This window comes from Polypterus senegalus, chromosome 7 (genome assembly GCF_016835505.1).
Source record: "Polypterus senegalus isolate Bchr_013 chromosome 7, ASM1683550v1, whole genome shotgun sequence".
NCBI classification, from domain to species: Eukaryota; Metazoa; Chordata; class Cladistia; order Polypteriformes; family Polypteridae; genus Polypterus; species Polypterus senegalus.
The window spans coordinates 50,598,656-50,626,005 of NC_053160.1; the positions used below are offsets into that span (position 1 = coordinate 50,598,656).

At 38.6% G+C, this 27,350-nt stretch overlaps 1 protein-coding gene across 2 annotated transcripts in view; it reads right to left on the reverse strand.

The window, feature by feature from the left end:
* tmem8b (transmembrane protein 8B) overlaps nt 1-27,350 on the reverse strand; it is a 667,786-nt gene that overhangs the window by 379,261 nt on the left and 261,175 nt on the right. The window lies entirely within an intron of this gene.

The following is a 27,350-nucleotide window of genomic DNA, read 5'->3' on the forward strand; positions in this document are numbered from 1 at the left end:
AAGGGCTTTTGGATATGTTTAAAAGAAGGATGGGAAGAGGAGGTCCTCCCTACTTCAAATATTCTTGAATATATCGCGCAATTAAGCGTCAGACTTGAGAAAATTAGACCCATTTTAAAAGACAATTTAGAAAAAGCACAAGCAGCGCAGTTTCGTTACTATAATAGAAACACAACCATTCGGGAGTTCGTCCCGAGTGATCGTGAAATGGTGCTCGTCCCAACCTCCCATTCAAAATTATTAGCACATTGGCAGGCCCCTATGAAATAAAGGAAAGAAAAGGACTCATGGACTATTTGGTTAAACAACCTAATCGTCGACCGAGTGAACGAGTATATCACATAAATCTGCTGAAACCGTGGAAGGACAGGGACATCGATCCCTCCTCCGGACAACCTTGTTCTCTTTTCACGTCATGTGCACATCTTAATTTTGGTCCTGATTTGACATCCGAACAACGACAAGATCTCGAACGGGCTACCTTGTCTGTCCCTAAAGTTGTGGACGAGACACCTGGACGTACTGCGTTGATTGTTCACGACATTATTACGGACCCTGGAGTGATTGTCAGAGAGAGACCTTACAGGTCAAGGTTGGCCAAGCGGAAGTGGAATTGGAAATTAGACGAATGCTGGAACTAGGGGTTATTGAAGAAAGCTATAGCCCTTGGTCTAGTCCAATTGTCTTCGTTTCTAAACCTGATGGCTCGTGGAGATTTTGCAACGACTTCCGACAACTTAATCAGGTCTCTAAATTCGATGCGTATCCCATGCCGCGAGTGGATGATTTACTTGATCGGTTAGGGAACGCTCGATTCCTAACTACTCTTGACATGACTAAAGGATATTGGCAAGTTCCCTTAATGGACTCCGCTAAAGAAAAAAAACGCTTTTAGTACACCCAGTGGATATTGGCAATACAGGGTTCTTCCTTTTGGTTTGTATGGGGTACCAGCTACTTTTCAACGTCTGGTGGACACACTGCTACGGCCCCACAATTCCTATAGTGCCGCCTACTTGGATGATGTAGTCATTTATTCCGGCACGTGGAAGTGTCATGTATCACAGGTTAAAACAGTGCTCTCCACACTAGCGTCAGCAGGGCTTTTGATTAACCCGAAGAAATGTTTCTTCGGATTGAAGGAAGACGAATATTTAGGCTACGTGGCGGGTGGGGGTGTTGTTAAACCACAATGTAATAAAATTGATGCCATCATGAATTGGCCCCGTCCGATGAATAAGCGGCAGGTTCAAGCATTTTTAGGGCTGGCGGGTTACTATCGCCGTTTTGTACCGCATTTCTCTGAAATTGCTTCGCCCTTATCTAATTTAACAAGGAAACGAGCTCCTTTAAAAATGGTATGGGACGATTCGGTTGACAAAGCATTCTGTGACCTAAAGTTGGCCCTTACGTCAGCACCTGTGTTGAAATCCCCTAATTTTTCTATTCCTTTTATTCTCCAGACCGACGGTGCTGAACACCCCGTTATGTACCTTAGCCAGAAATTGTTGGAACGGGAGACCAAGTATGCTGCGGTGGAGCGAGAAGCCTTGGCGATGAAGTGGGCTATCACGTCATTAAGGTACTACCTATTGGGACGCGAGTTTACTCTGGTGACGGGTCATGCCGCTTTACAGTGGATGTCCCTTCATCGTGAGTCTAACCCGCGCATCACTAGGTGGTTCTTGGATTTACAAACTTATCGTTTTAGTGTCATTTATTGTAGGGGTTCCTTGCAAGCCAATGCAGATGCTCTCTCTCATGTCCACGACCTCGCGGTGCAGGTCGCCCGACCTGAGGGGGTCATGTCACACATGTGCGATTAGGAGGCAGTCAAAGAGCCTAGGGTCCACGGTGTTAAGCAGCATTTTAAATGAAGAAACGGTGTGCCCAGGCTCAGGAGTGGCACTGATGTGAGCGTTGGTTTGGTGGAATAGCTCGGGGGTGTTAGTGAGTAATTGCCAAACATTTCGGATGTGCCCCATGGTCTATTGCCTCATTAGCACTCAGGGGTCTGTGATCAAATGAAGGATAAAAGGAGCCTTGGCAGGAAACAGGGATAAAAAGAAAAGAAAAAATATGGACTTTGAGGTTGAACTGAAAGTGAAAGGCAGACTCAGGGAGGAGCTGGTGCATATGAAGCAGTGGAGGCGGGTGGTCAGGTTTGTCCCCAAAAGCAACACACAGCCAATGCTTGAGGGACATGGGTCACTTCTGCTGAACAACTCCAAGGAGCTGGAGTGACTAAGTGCTTGAAGAGGGCTCCTGTGTGAAGACTAGGAATGGCGACGGGAGAGTGGAGCAAGACTCAGCATGGTGCCCGGTTGAACATCTAGGATTGAAGGCAGGGACCCAAACCTCATTTAACAGTTGATTGCACCTGCCAGGGTAAGGCTCCCTTTGCTGCAGAGACACTGTAGGGGTAACCATTGGAGACGTCAGTCTTTAGAAGGAAGCACTGTTGCTAGAGGACCCAACTCAAACAGTCACAATTCATTCTTCAATGTTTCTGGCATACATGGCTAATATGAACTATAGCAAAATACCCGCACTTCGCAGCGGAGAAGTAGTGTGTTAACGAAGTAATGAAAAAGTAAAGGAAACATTTTGAAAATAACGTAACATGATTGTCAATGTAATTGTTTGTCACTGTTGTGAGTGATGAGTGTTGCTGTCATATATATATATATATATATATATATATATACACACACACATATAAACATATATATATACATATATACACATACATCTACATATATATACATATATATACGTATATATATTGTGACGGACAGCCAGGTCCCATGCCCGGCCGGGACGCCCCTGTTGTGTATATTCCGGGGGAGCCAACATGGACAGTTCAGTACCTCCCCCGGGATGCTTGGTGGCAGCCTCCATGGCGGACGGGGATTCCCCAACCACCCGCAGGGATCCATGGGAGATGGAGTCCTCCACAGCCTGGTTGGGGGCTCGGGTGGCCGCTAGGGGGAGCTGTATGGACTCCGCAGCCTGGCTGCTTGAATTCTCAGCCCCACCCGGAAGGGCAATTAGGACCAGATGGTCAACCAGCTGGAACTCTTCCGGGTGGGGTATAAAAAGGGCCAGCCACCTCCACTCGAAGCCAGAATCGGGAGGAAGAGGACGAGGTTGCCTGGGAGGAGTGGTGGAGCAGGAAAGTGTTGGTTTGGTGTGGGGTTTTGTGCTTGGGACTGTGTTGGGCCGGTGGGACACGGGGAAGAAGTGTGCCCACGGCCAAAGAGAAAAAAATAAAAAGTCTTGAGTGTGAACACGTGCCTCTGCGTAGTCTGTGCCGGGTCGGGCGCTATATAGCGCCTTTATCACAATATATACATATCTACATATACACACATACATATACATACACACATACAGTACATACATACACACACATATATACACACAAATACATATATATATACATACACATACATATATAAACATATATATACATATACATACATATCTACATATACACACACATATATATATATATATATATATATATATATATATATATATACACTCTTTGGGGTGTGAGCAACTGTTGCTGGGGGTGGCAGAATCCATCAAGGAAGAAAAATGAAAAACATTATTTGTACAAAATCTTAATTTATTTATCCATTCCTAAATAATTAAATGGGCAGGCTATTTCATATCAGTGCAATACGCTGCTTGTTAAAATGGATGAGTCCCGCTCTTACGTGCAAGTCTGCGTGGATATTATGAACTATCGTATCTGTTCAAGTTCTATTTAAATTTTAAATAGAAGGAATTTTTATTTAGTCGACAGGAATATCTTTGGTAGGAATGTAAGGTAAATGTAGGCATCATTGCATAAATTTTTCTTCACTATAGAAATGTAAAGAGTAAATTCGCCTTACATTCCAACTAAAGATATTTGTGTCGACTAAATAGAACTTGAAAAGATATATTTTTTTGAATGTGATCGCGCAATTCAGATCGAGTTGACGCGCACTACATCGAGCCCGCATGCTATTGTGGTTTCGCCTGCGTGCCTCAGTAAGTCACCCTCTCTCGCTCTTACTTTTTACCGTTCATCTAATGATTACACTGAGTATGGCTTTACCAAAACAATCATTGATGGCGAATAAAGTATCCATTATTCATAAAGCTTCAATTGGTGATCTGTCTTTCTGCGTTAACTGCATATTTTTTCATAAGTCTCAAACCAAAGGGATGCGAGGGTAAAATGAATCGGGAAGCGGTGATATAGATGTATGTGTGTGTATATATATGTATGTATATATATATTGAAATAGTTTTACTGTAAAATAATGCAAAGAGTATGCGACACATGTTTCGCACTAATTTTGGGGTCATCAGGCATACATGCTCAGTGCACCCTCTCTCGGGAATCGAACCTCGGTCGTCGGCGCTAGAGGCAAAGCCTCTAGTAGTGTGTTAAAGAAGTTATGAAAAAGAAAAGGGAATATTTTAAAAATAACGTAACATGATTGTCAATATACAGTAATTGTTTTGTGAGTGTTATGAGTGTTGCTGTCATCAAGGATTTGATTATCATTATTTCTTCAATCAGGTTCGTATTTGTAGAATGTGTTGTGTTTAAGTTATATTTCGTATTTGTCAATCGTTGTAAAGATAACAGGTTTCATTCATCGATTCGTTTCTTACTGCATCAATAAACAGCTCGTCTTCCTCTTTATCTGAGACCTGGCATACTGCATGCACGGGTTTTTTTTTACACTGTCTTCCTTTAGCGGGACATTGACTTTTTCCACCGTGTGCTTTGTTTCCGCAGTAGCTGCACTTATGAATATGTTTGTATGTGTCACACGCTTCATATTTTTTTGCTGCCTTCTCAATTGTGTAATTCGGTTTTTGTTCAGCACTCTTTGGAACTGTTGCTCTTTGTCTGTGCACTGCGTCAGTTCTCGTGAGCCACTTGGTGTTCATGCATCGAAGGTTCCCAGCTGTGCTGGTGCCATCTCGTGCGATGTCCATGGCTGTATTTAATGTTAACTAAGACCCAGCACTTAAAAGTTTTGCTGAGTTTGTGCCAAACACCACCCTGACCATCTTATCTTCATCTGCATAAGCACAGTCCTTCACCCGTGAATATTTAGCGGCAGTGTTTCTATTGGATTGCCGCTGACGGACGGCCTTATATGGGCAGGCACTAAATTACGGCTATCGAGCAGAAGTCTATTATAGTATATGGACGAAAAAATAGGTTCCAGTTATGACCATTACGTGTAGAATTTCGAAATGAAACCTGCCCAACTTTTGTAAGTAAGCTGTAAGGAATGAGCCTGCCAAATTTCAGCCTTCTACCTACACGGGAAGTTGAAGAATTAGTGATGAGTGAGTGAGTGAGTCAGTCACTGAGTGAGTGAGTCAGTGAGGGCTTTGCCTTTTATTAGTATAGATTATAGTACAGTTGTTTTGCCATGACTGCTGAAAGTGGCAGTCCACTAGGGCACATGAATAATAGGTCCAGGAGAAAAACATAGTAAAAAGGGTAGTAGAGGTCAATAAGCACTGGAAACAACAGAAGTACTAATCAAGAATCAAGCTCAAAAAGTTCTAGCTAAATATCAACACACTGAGAATTCTAATAAGGACTTTGAATACATGTTTTCAAAGGTTAGACACATTCTTGGACTATGCAAATAATTTGATGGTGGTCTTTTGATGCTGGCTTTTATACAACATGTGATCTCCAGAGCCACAACCCTAGTGATGGCCAATTTTGTCATGACAATGGTACCAGAAAATGGCAGCATTCACATGAAAACAAAGTGATAACACTGTAAATATTTAACAAAAATAAAATAAAAACATATTTTTAAAGTACACATCTAGGAAAGAAGAAAATAAACTTTTATTCTTCATAGTCAAAACTTCTCCAAACAAATTTCAGATGCTGAAAGAAAAATGTATTAATGGAGAAATACATTTTAAAATTTCCATGAATTGTGACATAAGTAAGGTTTATAGACCATAACTCTGTTGGACCATCAATCTGATCACTAAGTTCCTATACATGACTCTTAGTGCCACCCTCTTAAGCTGGATTTTAAACTTCCTAATTGGCAGAGTTCTGCAGGTTTGGCAACCTCAAGGTGTTTCAAATAATAGTCTGATGAGCCCCTTCTATACTTCTTGTTCCCCTATGATTGTGTGACAAGTCATAGCTCCACCTCATCTATATATATAATTCACTAAGGCAAGACAACCATGAAAAGCACGCCACCTATGGCGCACACAGGAAGGAGCCACGGCTACCAACTCCAAGACCATTGGATACGAAGATAACTCGCAGGGCCACGCCCACCAACTCGGACGCGACGACACAGAAAAAATGGCGTCATTTATGTTCGTCTGTCGTAGAGGCCACATGCAGTGCAGGTCAGGTTAATGTCATGTACCTCCAAGCTACGTTGACTGTTCATAGAGGCATGTTTCTCGCGGAGGTGAATCGTCATATGCAACGTGTGAAACGGTTTGCGAGGGGTATCCCATGGGATCCTTAAAACAATCCTTTAAAACTGAGGTTAAAGCACAATGAAGGAATCAGTCTTTAAAAACCAATAAGCCCTGTGCCTCTGTTTCATTACTGTCTCACCTGCTTCACCAATGCAGGCCCTGCAACAGTCGAGACGCTCTCTCAGCAGCTGACCTTCTCTGTGCCTGACCGGTTCACACAGAGGCAGCGCAAGAGAAAGCCACACCAGAGACAGACAGAGGCACACACACAGGCAGCTGGTGGGCAGCTCTCCGTGAGTTTCTCCTGTGACCGGGCACATGAGCAGGCAGTGTGTATGCTTCGAGTGCGAGGGTGGACGCGACAGGACCATCTAGGAAAAATCATGTCGCGGATGTGATTCGCTGTATGCAGTGTGTAAAACAATTTGTTTGTCGAAGATGTGAATCACTGTATGCGGCGTGTAGAACAGTTTGCGAGGGGTGTCCCTGTGTCTTTCCAGAAGTGTTCAACCATCAATAAATAATTATGCGGCGTTTGTTATGCCCCGGGTTCACTATTGTGTTGTATTTTGCTCTCTCCAGAGTTCCATCTTTTCATTCACTTACTGTTGTATTCTCACACTAACCTGTTTTAGACAACCGTGTCTTTCCAGAAGTGTTTACCATTCAATAAATAATTATGCATGAGATTGAGCGTGTGTCTAGGCGTGGGTAAGCCGTTGAACCCTATTTGGGCTGCAAACCGTGGAATTGCCACTAAGTGCGACTCATACGCTCCCACTGTTTTCGTCCCTACCCTTTGTGCACACCCCCCTCCCACACGTTGACTGTTAATAGAGGCATGTTTCTCGCGGAGGTGAATCGCCATATGCAGTGTGTAAAACTGTTTGCAAGGGGTATCCCATGGGATCATTAAAACATTCCTTTACAACTGAGGTTAAAACACAATGAAGTGAGCAGTCTTTAAAAAACGAGTTTTGATTCGACGACGCACGACCACGTGCAGCATAGCAAAGTGTTGTACACGCTACATACAGCAATTCGCATCCGCGACAAACATGCGTCTTTTTAGATGCTCCTGCACTTTGTACACACCCCCGTCCCACCTCGCTACGCCGCATGGACGATTGTGTGTTGGTTCGTTCCGTGCATTGTTACAATGTTGCTTTTCTTGCTGATTTATTACATTTACCGATTTTGCAAATGTAAAATTTTCTACTTGTGCTTAAAAATTATTAAAAAACCGGCCTGATTATGCGGCGTATGGTATGCCGCGGGTTGGCTAGTTCATTATATTTTCTAAAAACACCATCATAGCTTCTTCACCAACAATGATCTGACCACTTATGAAATGAGATGTGAGTTCTACTAATGTTGTATCAGCTAGTTATAGACTTCAAGAAGTAAGAGACAGACAATGCTCTAGTCTAAATAAAAGAAAGCATCGTGGAGAGGGTCTGCAAATTTGAATTTCCTAGAGTCACCTTCACTAAAGGCCTGAAGTAGGGACAACACATCTCAACTATCATGAAAAAGACTCTTCAATGTATTAACTACCTCAGATGCCCAAAGAAACTCTAAACATCTCCATCTGTGTTCATTATATATTTTAATACACATTGATGATTTCAACAGTAATATAAATAACAAACTGGTTAAATTTGTAGATCATACCAAGCTAGGAGCATTGGCAGATAATCTATACTTGGACAGCCTACAAGCGTGGGCAGATTTGTGGCAGATAAATTTAATGTAAGTAAATGTATTTACAGTAAAAAGTACTTTAGTACTTTAGTAAAAAGTATTACACATAGGAAGTAAAAATGTTAAGTTGGAATACACAATGGGAGGTCTGAAAATCAAAAGTACACCTTGTGAGAATGATTTAGGAATCGTAGTGGACTTGTCAACTTTCAGACAATATTCAGAAGCCATTAAGAAGGCTAACAGAATGTTAGGTTACATAGCATGATGTGTAGAGTACAAGACCAAGAAGGTTCTGCTCAAGCTTTATAATGAACTTGTTAGATCTCATCTGGAGTACTGTGTACAGTGGTCTCCAGGCTACAAAAAAAGCACCTCTCAGCACTGGAAAAAGACAAGAGAAGAGCGACTAGACTGACTCCAGGACTGCAGGAGATGAGTTATGAGGAAAGGTGAAAAGAGATGAGCCTTTTCAGTTTAACAAAACAAGGTTAAAAGGTGACATGTTTGAAGTGTTTAAAATTATGAAATGAATTAGTGCAGTGGATGGAGACTGTTATTTTAATGAGATCATCAAGAACACAGCGACACAGTTGAAAACTTGTTAAGGGCAAATTTAACACAAGCATTAGGAAGTTTTCTTTCACACAGAGAACTATAGACACATGCAATAAGTTACCAATTACTGTGGTAGACAGCAGGATGCTAGGGACCTTTAAACCTAGACTTGATGTTATTTTCGAAGAATTAAGTGGATTGGACTGACAAGCTTTGTTGGGCTAAATGGCCTGTTTTCGTCCAGATTGTTCTAATCTTGTAATGTTCTAAACCTCTACAGGTGTACAGTAGAATCCATCTGCTTAGCTTAGTGCCACAAAATAGTAGTACACCTAACCCAGAATATATACTGGTACAAAGCTCCTTTCTGATCTGGACCTTCATTTTAAAAGATTGCGTTAGAAAATAATATTAAAGAGATCAGCCATCTTGTTCAGTAACTTTTCGTCCTCATCCTCCAATCTGACAAGTGGCACAGGACAATTAGCATTAATTTATTTTATTTATTTATTTATATAGCACATTTAAAACAACTAAACATTGACAAAAGTGCTTTGCATAGAATAAAATGTAACAGTTAGAAATAAAAGCCAGATAAGGAAATATTTAAAAGAAAAAAGAAACCATTATACATACATGAACACACATATACCAACATACAAACATAAGTAGCTTATATAAAATTATGTAAAATAATACAGCAGTGCCCATCTCTCTTTGTTAGGCCCTGTTAACCTTTACATTTATATACTATAAATATTCATGGGTGCTCCTGTTGACACTCCACTCCATCTGTTATGAGTAGGGTATTTATTTAATTTTTTTGTGTGTTTTTGTTTATCTTTTCCTCAGTCTGAGCATGCGTTTTGTGTTTTTTAAGCCCTGATCCTGAATCTGACATCAGATTTGAGGCTTACGTTTAGTTTTGTTAACCTATTTGGGCCATTTTCATAGACATTTTAGTTATTTTCATAGTAACCATTTTGTCTTCCTTATTGTTAGGATTGCATCCCAGAATGTTATTGGCATGTGCTCAAAGTTTGTAACCTTTGGTTAATGATGAAATGGGTTTCAACAGTCGTGTCATCAAAGGAAGCACTTCCAATCTGAGATTGTGAATTCAAAATCTATTTTTTCTGATCTTGCTAAAACACTTTTTCTATAAGCTTTTCTTGGTTTTTGACATTGTTTAAAACATGACTGGTCATTTTCTTGCAACATACCACCATATCTCCTTCCTCTAAGTTCTTTTCATCCCCGAGCTCTCTGCAATCATCTACCATCTTGTCTTACCTTCTCCTGTACTCCTCATAATATGCATTGTGCTCTTCTGACCACACTGTGATTATACTTAGCCTTAACTGCCTCCCTGCCTTTTGCACTGAGGCCGCATAATATGCTGTAAATGCTCCATCAGCAGGGAAATCCAAAGGTCTAGTAATGTTACTTTCATACGTGGTGTTCAAAATCTTCATTACTTTGAATAATGTTTTTTTATGCATCAGTTTTGTAAATTGCTTACCCTGTTTAATGTTTCTGGGAGTCAGAACCAAACAAGAGATTCTTTATTATGTGTGAGGGGTATTGGAAGAAAGACTATGTAGACATGAGGAGGCTGTACAAATTCCCCAGAGACAGTTAAAGAAGGAAGGTTTTAAACAAACAGGAGTTATGAGGCAGTAGTCAAAACCACTGCCTTGACATGTCCCTCACATTTGAACACAGTCATTTTAAAACATTGTCTCTAGATATACAGTACAATGAAGGTCTTCAGAACTCTTTCGTCTGCATTTTGAAGTTTTTAAAAATTCATGATCCCTCATTAATAATCTGTCTGGTTTTAATATCCTTTGTTCAGAAGCATGTTTCATGTATTTGTAATTTGTCACTCCCCAAAATTTAAAGGTCTGTTTCTTGGAGATGTCTCTGAAGGCAGGTCTAAGGGAATACTCCAGTTATTTGTCTGTCTTTTCCAGGCACAGGGATGAAAGATCTGGAGGCAATAGTGGACTTAGGTCCCTTAGGTCAATCTGCAGATGCAGACCTCTGGTCCTTTAACAAGTTTGGTTACCTGTTGTGGGCCAAAAGCACTTGTCATTATGTAGCTAACTCTGCTTTACTCTTTCAATGAAACTTGTAGGTATATACCCACCCACCCAAACCCCTAAGACTGGAAAAATACAAGAAAGTGAACCAAATTAGAGTAAAAAGTTTTTTTTCTTATTTAGTAAAGCACACAACAACATTCAACATTCAAGAAGTGATTAAATGGGAGAAATTTCAAATACAATAAGCTAGCGTCTTTTCACTCTCTCTCTCTCTCCCTATATATATATATCCCACTACCTAATGGAGTTATAGGCTTAGAGTATAACTAATAAAGAAAATGAACGGTTTTACAGTCCAGTAGAAGCAACACAGTGATTCTACCCTTCTGTCTTCAAAATTGGATTACCTGACTCAATCAGTCTTCTTTCCTCTTTGTAATCTAAATTTCTTAACAAAGGTGTGAAACCTTTTTTGAGCTCCAGCTGCATTTAGCCTTAAAAGTGCATTCTGTTTTGGGTTCATTCTGTATATAGCTTATGAAATACATAAAAAAACACAAACTTTTATACAATTAAGATTTTTAATTGCATTCCTTCATTTTTTATGCTAATGTAAGTTACGTACAGCATGGTAGCACAGTGGTAGTGGCTACTGTCTTGCATTAAGTAAACCAGGGTTCAAGTCCCAGGTGCTCTCAGCATGGAGTTTGCAAGTTCTCCCTGTGTCCATCTGAGTTTCCTCCAGGTGCTCTGGTTTCTAACAACAGTCCAAAAACAAGCAGGTTAGGTTTACTGGTGATGCTCAACTGTCCCCTGGTATGTGTATGTGATGGACTGGTGCCCTGCCCAGGTGTTATTCCCAGTGATTGCTGGGATAGCCTCAAGCTGTCCTGCAACCCTGCCCTAGATAAAAAAAGTTAAAAAAATGAATGGACATTACATTTAATCAAAGGTCTCAAACTTGCTATGTAACTACTTTGAAAAGTTTACTTATTTTGTGTTTAAACAAACATCTCAGTGCCAAGTGCTTTAGTAATGACACAACCTTCATTTAAAAAGTCACTTCAACAATATTGCAAAAAGTGAAACTTACTCCTATTGTTTTACACGACTTACCTAACACCACTAGTCAGATGTTTTCCCAATTTTCTCAACTCAGCTTTCTTTCTCCATTCCCAAATTCACTTATTAAAGTATTAAAAGCCCATACATTGAATTTTTTTCTATTTTAGGTCATGAGTATCAACCATTTATCCATTTCTGAGCAAATCGATTCTTAGAACGATCCTTTGCTAGTTGGCCAAGGTAGCTTTTTTCTTGACACACAGAGTATTAAAACTTAAATACATTTAACCACTTGATCTGCAATTGAATAATTCCCCTGTTAAACTGAACCTCAGCCTTTGCACTCATGCATCCATCATAGACAAAATACACTACCAAACTACTCAGCTTAGCTAAAAATCTTGTGGATTGGGTTAATAAGTTGTTAAGGTAAATGCATTTCCAATAGAATGCTGTAAATGTCATAGAATGCTGCTTTTCTCCCTGACTTTTACTTGCTATCTTCAGTAAAGCACATCCCACTAGTACCTATTGCAGCTTTTTTTATCCCCACCGTCATCAAATACCAGTACTCGCTCTCAAAGCCTCACCATGAATCAATGTAACTGGCGGAGCTAAAGCTGAGCTACTGTTGCTCAGGTGACTAACAGCAATGTTATCTGCAGGAGCCGGTACTGTAACAGATTCACATATTCAGCACCAATCCTCCTGTGAAAACCTAGAAGCAGGTGGTGTTATTAGGATTCAATACCTTCAGGCATTTATAGAATAAATGTTAGTACTCTGGGAAATGAGATTATTGCAGTATAAACACAGTAGCCTTGTCATCGGCATGCTGATCCTGGAAAATCAGAAGAAAGCAACAAGTATTGCTGATGCCACATGGAGCTAGGGTTGCACTGTATGAACAAACTGTGTGAAATAACACATCACTGTTTTATTTCAGTCTTTTACAACATTTGAATGTATTCTTTTACAAAAAGCTATATGGTATGCATTGATATCATAAACTGTTGCATATGAAAAGCTTAACATAATACTAACCCTGTGCTGCAAGGGCATATTTAATACAAGAAATTTTAAGGAAAAGAAGAAAGCTGTGGAATTTATTTAGTTGACTTTTATTAAATGTTTACATAATTAGTGTTTGCGGAAAGCTATTCCTCTTGTCATTTGCAGACATCTGGTGCTGTTCTCTATAAAGGATTCTCACATTTTTTTCTTCAAGCATAATCTCACTCTGCGTAATAGTAGAAAAACTTATAAATAAAAAAGACCATCTGTGTGTTTGTGTCAGCAGTAACTAGAAAAGTACTAAATATACTGATTTATTCTTTGTGGCTAGATTCAAGAAGATTATGGGCAGCAAAGGGCAAAGTTTGAACAAGACAGTCAAGTCCAAAGAAAGGAAGTGAAACCTAAACATTACCAAAGAGGAATAATTAGAGAAACAGTATAATAAAGTTCTTAACAATTGTTTGTTTGGTCCTGATATTGGGCATAACCACAGGAGTAACATTAATAATAATTATAATGTATGTGAGCACTTCCAGGTTTTTCTAATTTAAGTAAAAATTACTTGAAACCATATGATTTCACTCAATGCATTATTTAAAATACTTACCTAGGAAAAGTCATTAGTCTTTATTAAAATACATTTATTATACTTACTTATAAATAACCTAATACCGAAGATGAGATAGTTTTCTCTCTTTTCCAGCCTGCTTAGCCAGTTCATTATTATATTTTATTTTATGAAAATTGTAAACTTATTACAGGGAGTCTTGAGAGGAGTTGTGATATTGTATGAGGAAGTCGGGAGTGGCAGAGAAGTATGTAAGAGTGGTACAGGATATGTATGAGGGAATTGTGACAGTGGTGAAGTCTGCGGTAGGAGTGATGGATGCATTCAACGTGGAGGTGGGATCACATCAGCGATCAGCTCTGAGCCCTTTCTTATTTGCAATGGGAATGGAGAGGTTGACAGACGAGATTAGACAGGAGTCCCCATGGGCTATGATGTTTGCTGATGACATTGTGATCTGTAGCGAGAGTAGGAAGCAGGTCAAGGAGACCCTTGAGAGTTGGAGAAATGCTCTAGAGAGGAAAGAAATGAAGGTCAGTAAGAACAAGACAGAATACATGTGTGAGACTACATACGGTAGTGAGACCAGCTATGTTATATGGGTTGGAGACGGTGGCACTCACCAGAAAGCAGGAGACAGAGCTGGAGATTTGCACTGGGTGTGACAAGGATGGATAGGATTAGGAACGAGGGTTGGCTCAAGTTGGAGGGTTGGCAGACAAAGTCAAAGAGATGAGATTGCATTGGTTTGGACATGTGCCGAGGAGAGATGCTGGGTATATTGGGAGAAGGATGTTAAAGATAGAGCTGCCAGGCAAGAGGAAGGCCTAAGAGAAGGTTTATGGATGTGGTGAGAGTGGACATGCAGGTGGTGGGTGTAACAGAGCAAGATGCAGAAGACAGGACGATATGAAAGAAGATGATCTCCTGTGGCAACCCCTAACAGGAGTAGCTGAAAGAAGAAGATTTTATGAAAACTGGATGTATGTGAGGGGCAGCACGGTGGCGCAGTGGTAGTGCTGCTGCCTTGCAGTTAGGAGACCTGGGATCGCTTCCCGGGTCCTCCCTGCGTGGAGTTTGCATGTTCTCCCCGTGTCTGCGTGGGTTTCCTCCGGGCACTCCGGTTTCCTCCCACAGTCCAAAGTCATGCAGGTTAGGTGGATTGGAGATTCTAAATTGGCCCTAGTGTGTGCTTGGTGTGTTTGTGTGTGTCCTGTGGTGGGTTGGCACCCTGCTCAGGATTGGTTCCTGCCTTGTGCCCTGTGTTGGCTGGTATTGGCTCCAGTAGACCCCCGTGACCCTGTGTTCGGATTCAGCGGGTTAGACAATGGATGTATGTGAATTCTATGTAAAGGATTATGGCCTGGCTGAAGGTAATGTCACTTACTGTGAGGTAATAATGCATGGTTGGTTTGGGATTGCTTGTATGGTCACCCCTCCCCCCACCATACCAGAAGTGTTAATTTAAATCTGACTGCCTCTCTTCCAAAGTCAGCAGCTATTCAAATGAAGGGTTATTCAGACACCGTGCTGAGCTTGGCCATTTTGTTACAATTGGAGGGAGAACTACTGTGACTTTAACATTATAATAATGAAACACTTCCAGACTCCAGTGTTTTAATTACATATTTCTGTTCAAATACTGCATATCATTATTTCTAAGTAGGTCTGGGATGGGCATGTCGCTTGGCCTATATTTATTAATAGCTTTGCGGTCAATGTGTTGAATACCCCCAGTGTACTCAGGGTATTCCTGTTGGCTGAACACTGAAATCTTACTCTGGCACAATGGAATATACAAATAATCAGATATAGAGAATGCATATGTTAGGTATACGAAATGCAATATACATGGATTAGCAGTCTGCAAACACACAGTGCAGAGCCACATTTCATAACATATATTGTACATATTTAAAAGCTATCTGTCAAAGACCATTATAGGTTTGTTTTGACCTTTTCATTTCCTGGTGAAGTGTGAGCATCAATCTGTTTTAAATTGCATGCTGATCTCCTGTCAGCCCCTTCACACTCTCGCTGGTTGCTGGGAATTGAAGTCCTCTTAGTAGCACTGCCACAGATTCATCCAAATAACAGACTAGTTTACTGAGCAACTAAATACAACAGCACTTCATTCTAAAAGCCTAACAATACACTGCAAAAAATGAAATGTACGCAAAGTGAAAAGTATGTAAATGACATTAAATCTAGTTTTCCTTATTGTAAGAATTACTGTCTTATCCAAAAATTTGTATTTATGATTATTTAGCTTACTTTAAGAAATCTTGTCAAGTAAATGTTGCTTACCCCTTTGGCAGGTTTTTCTTTTGCTAAATACAAGCAAAACAACTCCAATTTAAAGTTTTTTTTCTCTGTTTTTTCATATGCATTTATGCAGTGTACAAGTGATTTCACCTTCCTATTTTTATGGGTCACAGGAAATGCTTCCAAAATTGCTACAAACTTTACACAAGATATCGAGGCCTTAACTGTTTCTGATATCACAATATGAGCAACCGGCATAACACTTTTTTTCATCATCACTGAGGTAACGCCCCACATACACAAGCATTAACGTCTACATCTATATACGTCTGGTTTATAAAGTTTCTAAGACCGTTTCTGCCCTCTGTCTTGAAACCTTGTGATTTTAGGAATGCGCTATCAACCTTTGTTAGCAGACTGCTGCCACTCAAATATCTAGTCCCACCCCGAATGTGAAGTGCTCGCCTACCACCATCTTTCAGTCCTGCCTATACAGTACTCTCTGCACTCTGTTACAATTTTTTCTTGCAAACTCACTAAAATGCATTGAGTTATTGATAATGTCATGTGACACACTAATATCTCAGTGTTTTGCTTAGCATAAAGATGCACAAAATATTTATTTTCTTTTTAAAAAATTATAGGCAGGTTTTGTAGAGGTTAAAATGAGGAGGCCCCTTGAGTTTATAGGCTCTCCCACCACACAGGAGTTGCAGGGGCTTCCCCTGTGCCAATGGTTGCCAGTCTACTAGGGCCACACCTGTAAAAATATTGCTTATCCCAAGCTAAATTTTGTCCATAAGCATGAAATCATAAATACAGTTGAAACCATAATACTGCATCGTAATATAATTAACTAATTTAGAACCCATAATGGATCTTTTCCACAGTATATACTGTATAGCAGCAAAAAGCCATATACAGTAGGAGGCAACCAGCATTAAAGTAATGCATGTTTTTGCCCCTGTCTGCATTTATTATGTCTTATTGTGTTAATTTACACTTACAAAACCATTTCAAACATTCACTTTTTACACTTAGTACATTAATTGATAACGTAGCACAAAATGATAATCCTGGTTAGTAATGCCACTAGGAAAAAAAATTGTCTGAGCATATAAAGTTATTCATATGAATATTTAATGTTATTCTTAGTGCTGAACTGCAAAATTTGCTGAAGTGTATTGTGCAGCGAATATACTGTGTTCGCCAAATATTTTCTTGAAATTCATTGTGTGGCCAGCTTAGGCAAACATTTTTTGTCATGTAATGCTTTCCAAGGCCAGTGTGACAGCACAGAGCTGTAAAGTTATGCATAGACCTTTCACAAATGCATACTGTAAGATCATTGCCAATATGCTTTGCACATGTGTAATGTCACAACCCGATCAGAACTCTAGCACTCAGTACCACCCCACATACTTAAAAAAAAATAAATAAAACTTGCAGTATTTTGATTCAAAGGGTATATTAGTTGAACTTATTGAGAAAATTATGAGTACTGGCACCACATATGTAGCACTGATCCCCATATGCTTGCAGCCAGCACTGCATGGCTAATTATGCATGATTTGTTCTTGGAGATGCTGGTTTCAAGACCATACATGGTGTAATATGTGAGCTAGGCATCTGTCGTCTGTTGAAGATGAACCCTTGAAAGACCAGCAACTGCATTATCATCCACATACTGCATTTCAATGACTTCCACCACAGTCACTGCCTGTAGATGAGGATGGATAAAAAGACTGTAATCTATTAGGAATTGCAAGGGTCTTGACTGGAAAAGTAGAGGGTAATGCTACTTAGAAAAAAACTTGGCCTTTTCTTGCCTTCATGAATAACTGAATAAGAATATTCATATTCATTCATTGCAGTGGGTTGGCGAACTGCCCAGGGTTTGTTTCCTGCCTTGCGCCCTGTGTTGGCTGGGATCCAGCAGACCCCTGTAACCCTGTAGTTAGGATATACCGGGTTGGATAATGGATGCATGGATATTCATTCATGAATATGAATATTCAGTAGGAATAATTCCAATCAGTTTCAACAGAACATCCAAAGACTCCTGCCAATACCGTCAAATGCCTTCACTTCACCTGTGAATGCTGACAGAATGTTCAGACCTCACAAAGGCAATGACCAGGCTGACATGTGACTTCAGGACTCTACAGCTCACTTCACTTTACTGAATTTTCATTAAAAAGGAAAAAAAAATTGCCGGGGAGGCATTTTAGTACATATTTTTTAATTGTAAGATACTTCTCCAGTTTTGTATTGTAATTAAAGACATGTGGTGCTAAAATGTGGAAAATTGATCTCTGCTACCTGTCTTATCGGTCCACAGAACACAAACATGCTCCAAAATAGAACATGGAAGAGCAAAATACTTGAATTATAGAGAAGAATTGCACTTGGGTTTATTTTTAATCCAAATGATGAAAGTTATTCATAGTTGAGGTCTTCACTCTCCAATGGAGTCCAGGGCTTGCATTGGAAAAAAGTGGTGCAAATACCAGATGAATCAATGAATTCCAAAAGGACAGTACTGAAATCTTAGAACATTGTGAGAGACAGGCAAGCAGCAGGGGTGTAAGCTGCTTTATCATCTTATTTACATATTCTTTGCATGAATTAGTCAAACAGATGATACAATCTTTAGACACTCCTGTAGACACCTTTTTCCGCATTCTTCTCACTGTAACTAGAAAATTCTGCAAGTTCCTTATTAATTAAAAATCCTGTGCTTGACCTTCAGCTCTGTCTTGCTTTTATTTGACTCTAGACTGACATTTTCTTACACCTCATATACTATCCAATATTCCTAGTACAAGCTCAAATATTGCATATGTATTTATACATGTATCTCACATTATATATTTAAACATAGCAAATCGCATATGTTGAATGTCTTCATAACATGAATGTATAAATCAACTGATTGTTGATCATATTTGTTGTCAATGGCATATAATTCCATTTGAAAATTTTTCATGATACATATTAGCCATTCCTAATAGGAAGATGATGCATGATTAAATAAGATGGCTATAAGTTCTCAATGTTTCATAAAAATGTTTGTCAAGGTGTGTACAACATGTGTATTATGATTTCACATAACACTGATACTGTCAATGTCTTAAAATATACAGTATACAGTACGAACATAAAATAACAAAAACAAGCTCTTTAAGTGTGAAGTGCACAATTGAAGAAGCACTTTGTTGCACTACACTTCTCTCTTGACAGGCTGGGATAAAGTACAGTAATTATCCATGTGGGGTAGGAGAAGGATAAGCAATGTAGAAAAATGTTCAGTGTCTTATCCGGCCTCCCTAGGGTTTGAGGTTGATTATCATGCTTCTTGTGGATGCACCAGATCCTTGCTTGCAGGTAATATCATTTATAAAGGTAAAGTGTATATGTCACTATATACACAGGCAAAGGGCATATCATGACAACAGAGACCATGGCTGGGCCAATTTCTAATAAAATTGTGAATGCTGAAGTAAAGAAATCATTATATACTATCTAAAGAAATGTTTTAAATGAATTTCACTACTTGTCAGTATATAAAGTAAAGGAGCACATGCACAGTTCCGATTTTCTACCTATAATTTCTTTCTTTTATTTTGTTACATTTCAATTATGTATTTTGGTGTAAAAAATGAGTATGTTAGTACATTAAATCATTTATATCCATCAATGTTTAAATCTTCTTGATCAGTTTTGGTTCACCAGGGACTAGTGCCTGTAGAGTGCCTACAGAAATAATTCACCCCCTTGGATGTTTACCTATTATTGTTATACAATATTTTATCACAGTGGACTTAATTTGGTTTTTTTGACATTGATCAACAGAAAATGATTATTTCTTGTCAAAGCAAAGACAGATGTCTGCGAAGTGGTCCAAGTTAATTACAGGTATACGACACAAAATAATTGACTGCATACCATGACCCTGCTCAGGATAAAGCAGGTTAAAAAATGGATGAATAGATTGAAGTATTCACTCTATTCAAGTCAGTATTTAGTACATGCATCTTTGGCAGCCATGATAAACTTAAGACTGTGTGAACTTGTCTTTCTGTCAGCTTTGCATATGTGGATTTTTATAATTTGTTTTTTTTTTTTTTTGCAAAACTGCTTGAGCTTTGCCAGGATGCATGGGAATTGTGAGTGAACTGCTTTTTTCAAGTCCGGCCACAAATTCTCAATTGAATAGAGATCCGGATTCTGAATTTCCACCTCAGGACATTAATATTGTTGTTTTCTAGCCACTCCTTTGCAGATATATATACTTATGGTTGTTGTCTTGCTGGAAATCAAATGTTTTTAGCAGAGTGCATCAGGTTTTCCTCCAGGATTTCCCTGTATATTGCTGTATTATATTTACTATCTACCATCACATGCCTTTCCATTGCTTTCTGCAGAGATGCATCCCCACAGAATGATGCTGCCACCGCCATGAATCCGGGTGGGGGACAATGTGTTTTTGATAATTTGCAGTGTTTAAACATTTAAGCATTTAATCTGATGGACAAAAAAGCTCAATTTTGGTCTGACCAGACCCACCACACCACCACCTTCTTCCTGCTGACTTCAGATTCTCCCACGTGTCTTCTGGCAAACTATCAATGATAGAGAATGTCGTGCATTTTTTGTTTAAGATTAGCTTTCACTTTCCCTCTTTCTCATAAAGCTGCAACTAGTGAAGCCCCTGGACAGAAGTTCTATGTGCAGCCTTTTCAACCTCATCACTGGAGCTTGTAACTCCTTCAGAGTTATCAGAGTGGCCTCCCTCACTCGTCTTCAGTTTTTGTGGACGGGTCTCCTCTAGGCAGGTTTACAGCTGTGCCACACTCTTTCCATTTCTTAATGACTGATTTAACTGAACTCCAAGGCATATTCAGTGACTTGGATATTTTCTTGTCTCCATCCCCTGACTGGTGCTTTTCAATCACCTATTCATGGAGTATTTTTAAGTATTCTTTTGTATTCACTGTGCAGGTTATGCCACCATACATGTTGTATAAACAATAAAAAGTGAACATTTCCAAGGGAGTGAAATGCTTTTATATAGGCAATGTACCTGCAGCATTGAAGATAAGGGGAGACGTATCCCTGAAGATGGCCCAGTTCTGTCTACACACACCCCTAAAATAGGGTCTCCAAATAACCTAACATGAACATCCTTGGGATGTGAGAGAAAATCAGATTACCCAGAGGAAAGCAGACATAGACAGCAGACAACGTCCAGACTCTACACGGTGTTTGAACTGGGATTCCAACTCTGTACTCTTGAGCTGTTAGCCAGAAGCTCTGACAACTACATGTAAATATGGTGCCCCTATCTATCTATCTATCTATCTATCTATCTATCTATCTATCTATCTATCTATCTATCTATCTATCTATCTATCTATCTATCTATCTATCTATCTATCTATCTATCTATCTATCCGTCCATCCATCCTAAGATTTAAGATCTTAAGATTTTCCTGTATATTGAAAAAGAAGAAATCCCTGTTCTTCTTTTCTAACTAAAAGTGGAAGGTGTCAGTTGGTCAGTTGGACAAACTATTTCTTTGGGAAAATGAGAGGCACACATTCTATGCTGATAATCATGTACAAATTATTTTGGTATACAGGTTAGAAAATCTTGCATATACTGTATATAAATCATTAAGAGTTGTGAACTAATCTGTAGAATTACTGTACATAAGAGATCAGCAAGGGCAAATTCTCAGTTGGTGTTAAACGCAAAAAATGTTTACATTGAGCATCTTTGTTTCTTAGTCTATCTATGTGGAAGTTGTCTCATTTATGGACATATTTATACTAAACCATTTTATGCTATGAAATAAAGCACAAAGATTTAAACGTAAAGTGGGGTAACATTTGTTCTCTCTTAGGGAACAAAGAAATGTATTTTATAGTGTAAAGGAAACAATTAAATGCAGGATAATTAACTACATTTGAAAGAAAACTGTAATTTACAATACACGTCTTTATAATTAGTTTCTGACAAGAAATTCCCTTTTGGGTAACTAACAGTAGATCTTTAACTGACCCGGATAACATTTTCATAAATCTCAGACACACAGTTACCCATGACTGACTCCAATCGATATGCTTTAGCTCTGAATTGTGATATATGGTATTAAGAGCCTAAGAGATGTGTCCATAGTTGTGAATGTAAACATCCATGCAGAGTTTCCCAGGGAGAGCAATGAAGAGTATGCATGCTGGCTCAAACAATATTTCCTGTGTATAATTAAGCAATAAGGCACAACAGGGGGCACATTATTGAGAATAAATGCACGCCTTGTTGTATTTTTCAAGCCCCAGAGACTTGACTTTAAATTAGTGTGGTTATTTACTGTGCAACTGTTTCCACAACATAGTTGATTTTCATATAATACTCTAAAATAATATTGAAAAAGTGGTAGAAATTCATGGATGAATTGGCAAAATAAATATATATTTTCAAACACTGAGAGAGGCGATACAATATATAAAGGGGATCATTTTCAGCAAGTGTTAGTCACTAATTTTTAAAGAAGCTTACATTTAGAGAGCTCTCATCAATGCAGGATGAAATCCAGGTTTAAATGCAAACTTATGATTAAAGTGCCATCTAGTGGGCACCTCCAGAAACCAAGGGTCCTAATGGATTACCAACTGTCCCACAGAAGAGAACACCAAAGACAGTTTGCAGGCTGACATTTTCATGCTTTAATAATAAACTTGTGGGCTGAAACTGACTATCTATGTTACAATATTAAAGTTAGAAAATAGCAATTATTTTTCCAACAGCAGAACAGTGCAAAACCAGGTTGGTAGAATTGTGTGAAATCACTGACAACGATGGTGACCCACATATAGCATAAGCAGGAGCCAGTGCTTGAGAAGATGCCAGTCAAATGCAAAGCACACTCACAAGCTCACTCACACTGTCTTCTTTAAATGTGGCAGCAAAAATCTACACAGACACAGAAAACCATGTAAATTATACTCTGATTCTGTAGTAACTGTGCTGCAATTCAAATTCAGTCTGTTGAGAAATGCAAAAAAGAATTCTGAATTTGAACCAGACATACTGCTTATTTATGAAAATGTAGCAGAGAACAGAACTGCTTGGCAGTGAGCATAACCACATCCTTGGACTTGTGTGCCAGTAGATTTCCTAGGCAGTGGACTTAACATGTTCTGTCTGTGCTTATATGGGTCCATTGTGGCCACCCTGATTTCCTCACTCCATTCCAAGACATGGAGTTTGATTGTTTGTTTGTGAGTGTGACTTTCACATGTGGCAGCACTGTTCTGTTCTTGCCATGTATTGTATTCAGCTGTGTAAGTCTCCTGGGATCAACATGTCAAGAAAATGGATGGCTGGATCACATGGAATGACCAAGTGAACAAGAAGTGTGGTAGATAGGTGAACTTTAGCAGCCTTTAAAACTCTACCTGTCACTCTGGTGAAATTAGGTGAACAGAACTGTTGGGTTGAGTGCCTTGTTCTTATCAAACATGTTCTAAAGTACCACCCAGCTGTAGCATATTTATGGCAAAAAAAAATTTCTGCTATATTTCTTTATGACAAAAATTGTGACAAACCACAAAATCAGAAAGAACAAGAACATTAAAGTGTTCAATATTACCCTTATTATCACCCAATATTCAAAACTTCTCTAAAGATACTTCATACTACACTGAATATCTGCTTCATTTATTGTCATTATAATCAAAAGTTAGAAATTTAGCCTGATCAGTTCTAGTCAACTGGACACTGATTACATGGCAAACTTTCTCCCAGAAACTCAGCATGTGAAAAAAATGTTAACATCAGCTTTCCTGTACAGTACATATTTTCCACACACTTCTATAATCTTGTCACATTTTATGGCTTTAATCTGTTACAAAAATAATAGCAATAGTGTCAGCAGAAAAAAACAAAAAAGTAAACATAAGAAGGATTACCTGTCTAGCAAGTACAGAGATAGAGAACCTAATGAAATATTTATTTCTATTACACAAAACAAGAGGCTGGCTTACAAGATCATTCAAGTCATGGCTAAATATATTGACACACTACTAAAGGAAGATTCTGCAAATGCCTTGGCAGCTTATTGGAATAAAAAAGTGAATGAACACAGGAGTCAGTTGGAAGTATGATTCGATAGGCAGCTCATTGAGGTCAATGTTAGTATGACAGGCACAACAGAATCAATTTAAAAAGAATTAACTACAGCAACATCAAATGCAAAATGAAAGGGAGACAAGATAAGTGCTAATGTGTGATTTGAATGTTACAATCAATGAAGCTGCGTAGACAGACCAAGAACAAGAGCTCCACAAAGCAGAAGCCAAAAAAGGTGAAGGAATTTTTGCCAAGTGTGGCGTTCAAAAGCTTTAGGACTGACAGCCAAATGGCACTTAACAAAACATCACAGGTACCTCAGAGGTTACATTTAGCCTATTATACACCTCTTCGGCTGACACTTATAATTAGTTAATTGTTTCATTAAGCTGAACCCTGAGTTACAGACTAATTTATTTAAAGTAAGACATTTACTCACACTATGCCTGTCAGTAGTCGGTGGCAAAAATACAAGGACATGTTACTTGTTAGATGAGATCCGGGAAGGATGAAAGTAAAAATGATTATTTGTCATGTGAGAATTAGAATGGGTCGAGGGTCTGAAGGGCCATCTCTCAAAAATGCAATTAGGTCTGTAAAAATATTTCTCTAAAGAGATTTCAATCACCATTTCTATTCAATACAATGATTACACATTTTGATTTACTCATAACTAACCTCTGGATTTTTTTGCTAAACATGTTTTTGCATGTAAATGTTTACCATAACCAAGTGGCTAATGAAGTATCAGTTATGTATGTATCTCTCAGCTTATGTATGTAGCCATCATACATTTCCTTTCTAAATCACTCAGTTTATCTCATGTGTTTGTTTGACAGGATCTGAGACCTGAAGATAAAATCTTTAAATATATTAATGTATTAGCCTCTGATAATAATAATAACAATAATAACGGCCGTTATGTTTATTACTGGTGATGCAAAATAGCACCACTCATGAAGCTTCATTGGCATTTGCTAGACGGAGTCCATGTTTGTCAGTTGTTCACTAAATAAAGTTCAGAGATGACCACGTTACTCCAATTTAGGCAGAAATCAAAACACTTGGTTCTTTGGCACTACTGACCAGAGTTAAGATATATACTATAGCAAATAAGCAAAGAAAATTGCAAAAACAAATCCAAATAAAAGTAATACTTTGAGGTGAAGTGCAACACAAAGCATGTCATATAATTATATTGTACACTAAAACCAGAGATGAACAGTAATACAGCAGTCAGCCAGTAATGAGCAAAGGAGCACACTTGAAACCTGGGAATGACAACAAAATGTCAAAAAACACGCAAGAACAGAAAAAAGCAACCTGGGAAACTCAAGGAACATCAGCGCAACAAAACAGCACAATCAATGCTGTTATACTCTTTCCTGTAATTTGAAGCAAGAGCTGTTATTATATAAAGCACAATTTCAACTATTGAACAGTACTGCAGTCTTCAGTCTTCATTTATCTAATTGCTCTTATATTTAAAGAATGCAGCCATTCAAAGGTTTATTGAATTGGCAAACAATTGTAAGAATGTGGGGAGCCTTGTCTTATTCTATGTGCATTGGACAAAGGATAGTAACAAATCTTGGATGGGGCACAAGTCCATTGCAGGTTACACTCACTGATATTGCCAGCAACTATTACATAGACATTGTCAAGGAATCTCTCTGTCTAAATATATATATATATATATAAATATATATATGGTATATACTATGTATCCATTTTTATACATATGTAAACCCATATACAGTATATATTACTATAATAGAAGAAAGGACCACTGCAAGCAACACCTAAAACAAGTGATAAGCTGTTACCTTAAATGTCTTAGTTTTCACAGTCTATTGTATCCAGTCTATGCCTACATAAGCTTAGAAATGTCAGAGTGGCTCAACACAAATGAGTTCACTTGTCGCTTTCCAACAGATCTATTGAATTGAAATACAATAAACATATAATGTATACACACTTTGAATGATTATAAATACAATGTGTATTAAGATATGTCTAATTAATATTGTTCAAATGAACACAGATAACTGAAGAAATTAAATGAATACACACTTTTACAGCAGCTGCTGCACATCTGAGAATCCACATGTTTCAGAGGTATGCCTTGTGAATTTACCAGGGATTATAGTGTGCTGTAGATTGTCATCATTGGGCATAATTAAACCATTCATTTATTAGAGCTTTCTGCAGGCATCCATTCTGCTACACAAGCACGATTATTTGTGAACATTCAAAGCGTGTATACATTTTTTGAGGCACCCTGTATAATGTCAGACTTGCATGTATCTTCGGGGATCTCTCAAGGTAAGCAACACTACCTAGCATAGAAGGAGTGCTGTTGCTAACACCTTCTCCATTTTCATCCACAGTTCTGAAAAATGTCAGCAGGAAGAAACATAACCATACTTCCTCTTCACTCCAAGATGCCCCACCTGGATCTCTCTATATGAGGGGTACTCAACTCCAGTCTTGGTGGTCTGCAGTGTTGCGCAGGTTTTTATCCCAACCAGATTCATAATAAGCAGTCAAACCCTAGCAGATAATGAAGCTTGGCATTTCATTATATGGCTGTGCTTTCATTCTTACGAGACAAATCTTTGTCATATTGTAGATTTTTTGATTTTAGAGAACATTATTTATATGTGTTGTGGTTTGGGCCAAATTTGCATCGCTTGGTCCTTCCCTTCTCTTTCATTTATTTCAAAACATTTTATCAATTCAGATACTTCATGATAGCATATACACAAGCTTAAATGGAAGCATGTTAGCTGCAGAGCTGGTGTTCTTTTGTCATTTACATCTCATTATTAAGTGATAACTGGTTAAGAAAACCTTAGTGCTGCTGTTTAAAACTAAACTAGGCAATCAAGTGTTCTGAATTGCAGCATGCAAGATTACTAAAACTAAGCCCAAAAACATATAGATTTAGTAGGAAATAAAAGGGTTTTTATTAAAAGTCTGGTTAAAGCAAAAACCTGAGGGCTGCTGTGGACTCCAGGACCGGAGTTGAGTACCTCTGCTCTATATAAACAAGAGAGCAACTGAAAGTGGGCATTCCGTTTGAATCTGCATCTAAGGGAGAAGGGGGGCCCTGCTCAGAAGTAAACTAACTGACGAGTCTTTTTTGTTTCATGGCAGACACCATTATTCTTACTCTTTTGTTTACTTTCCTTCTTGGCACTTGATTAAAAGGGGTTTACCAGGGTGGTACCCCCTACTCATTGTGCTGCTTTGTTTTTGTTTACGTATGCAGAAGATTTTTTTGGAGATACTTCAGGACATTTAAATGAAATCTACAACAACAACTATTGGGAAATAAAAGGAAAACCAGGGTTCCTGGAAAAAAATACTCATTAATACCAGGAGAACATGCTCACTCCGTACATATAGTGGCAACTGCATATTTTAAATAGCAGTAAAGGTGTTTAATTATTTTCTATGATTGTGTATGAGTACATTAGAGGGTCGGCTCAGG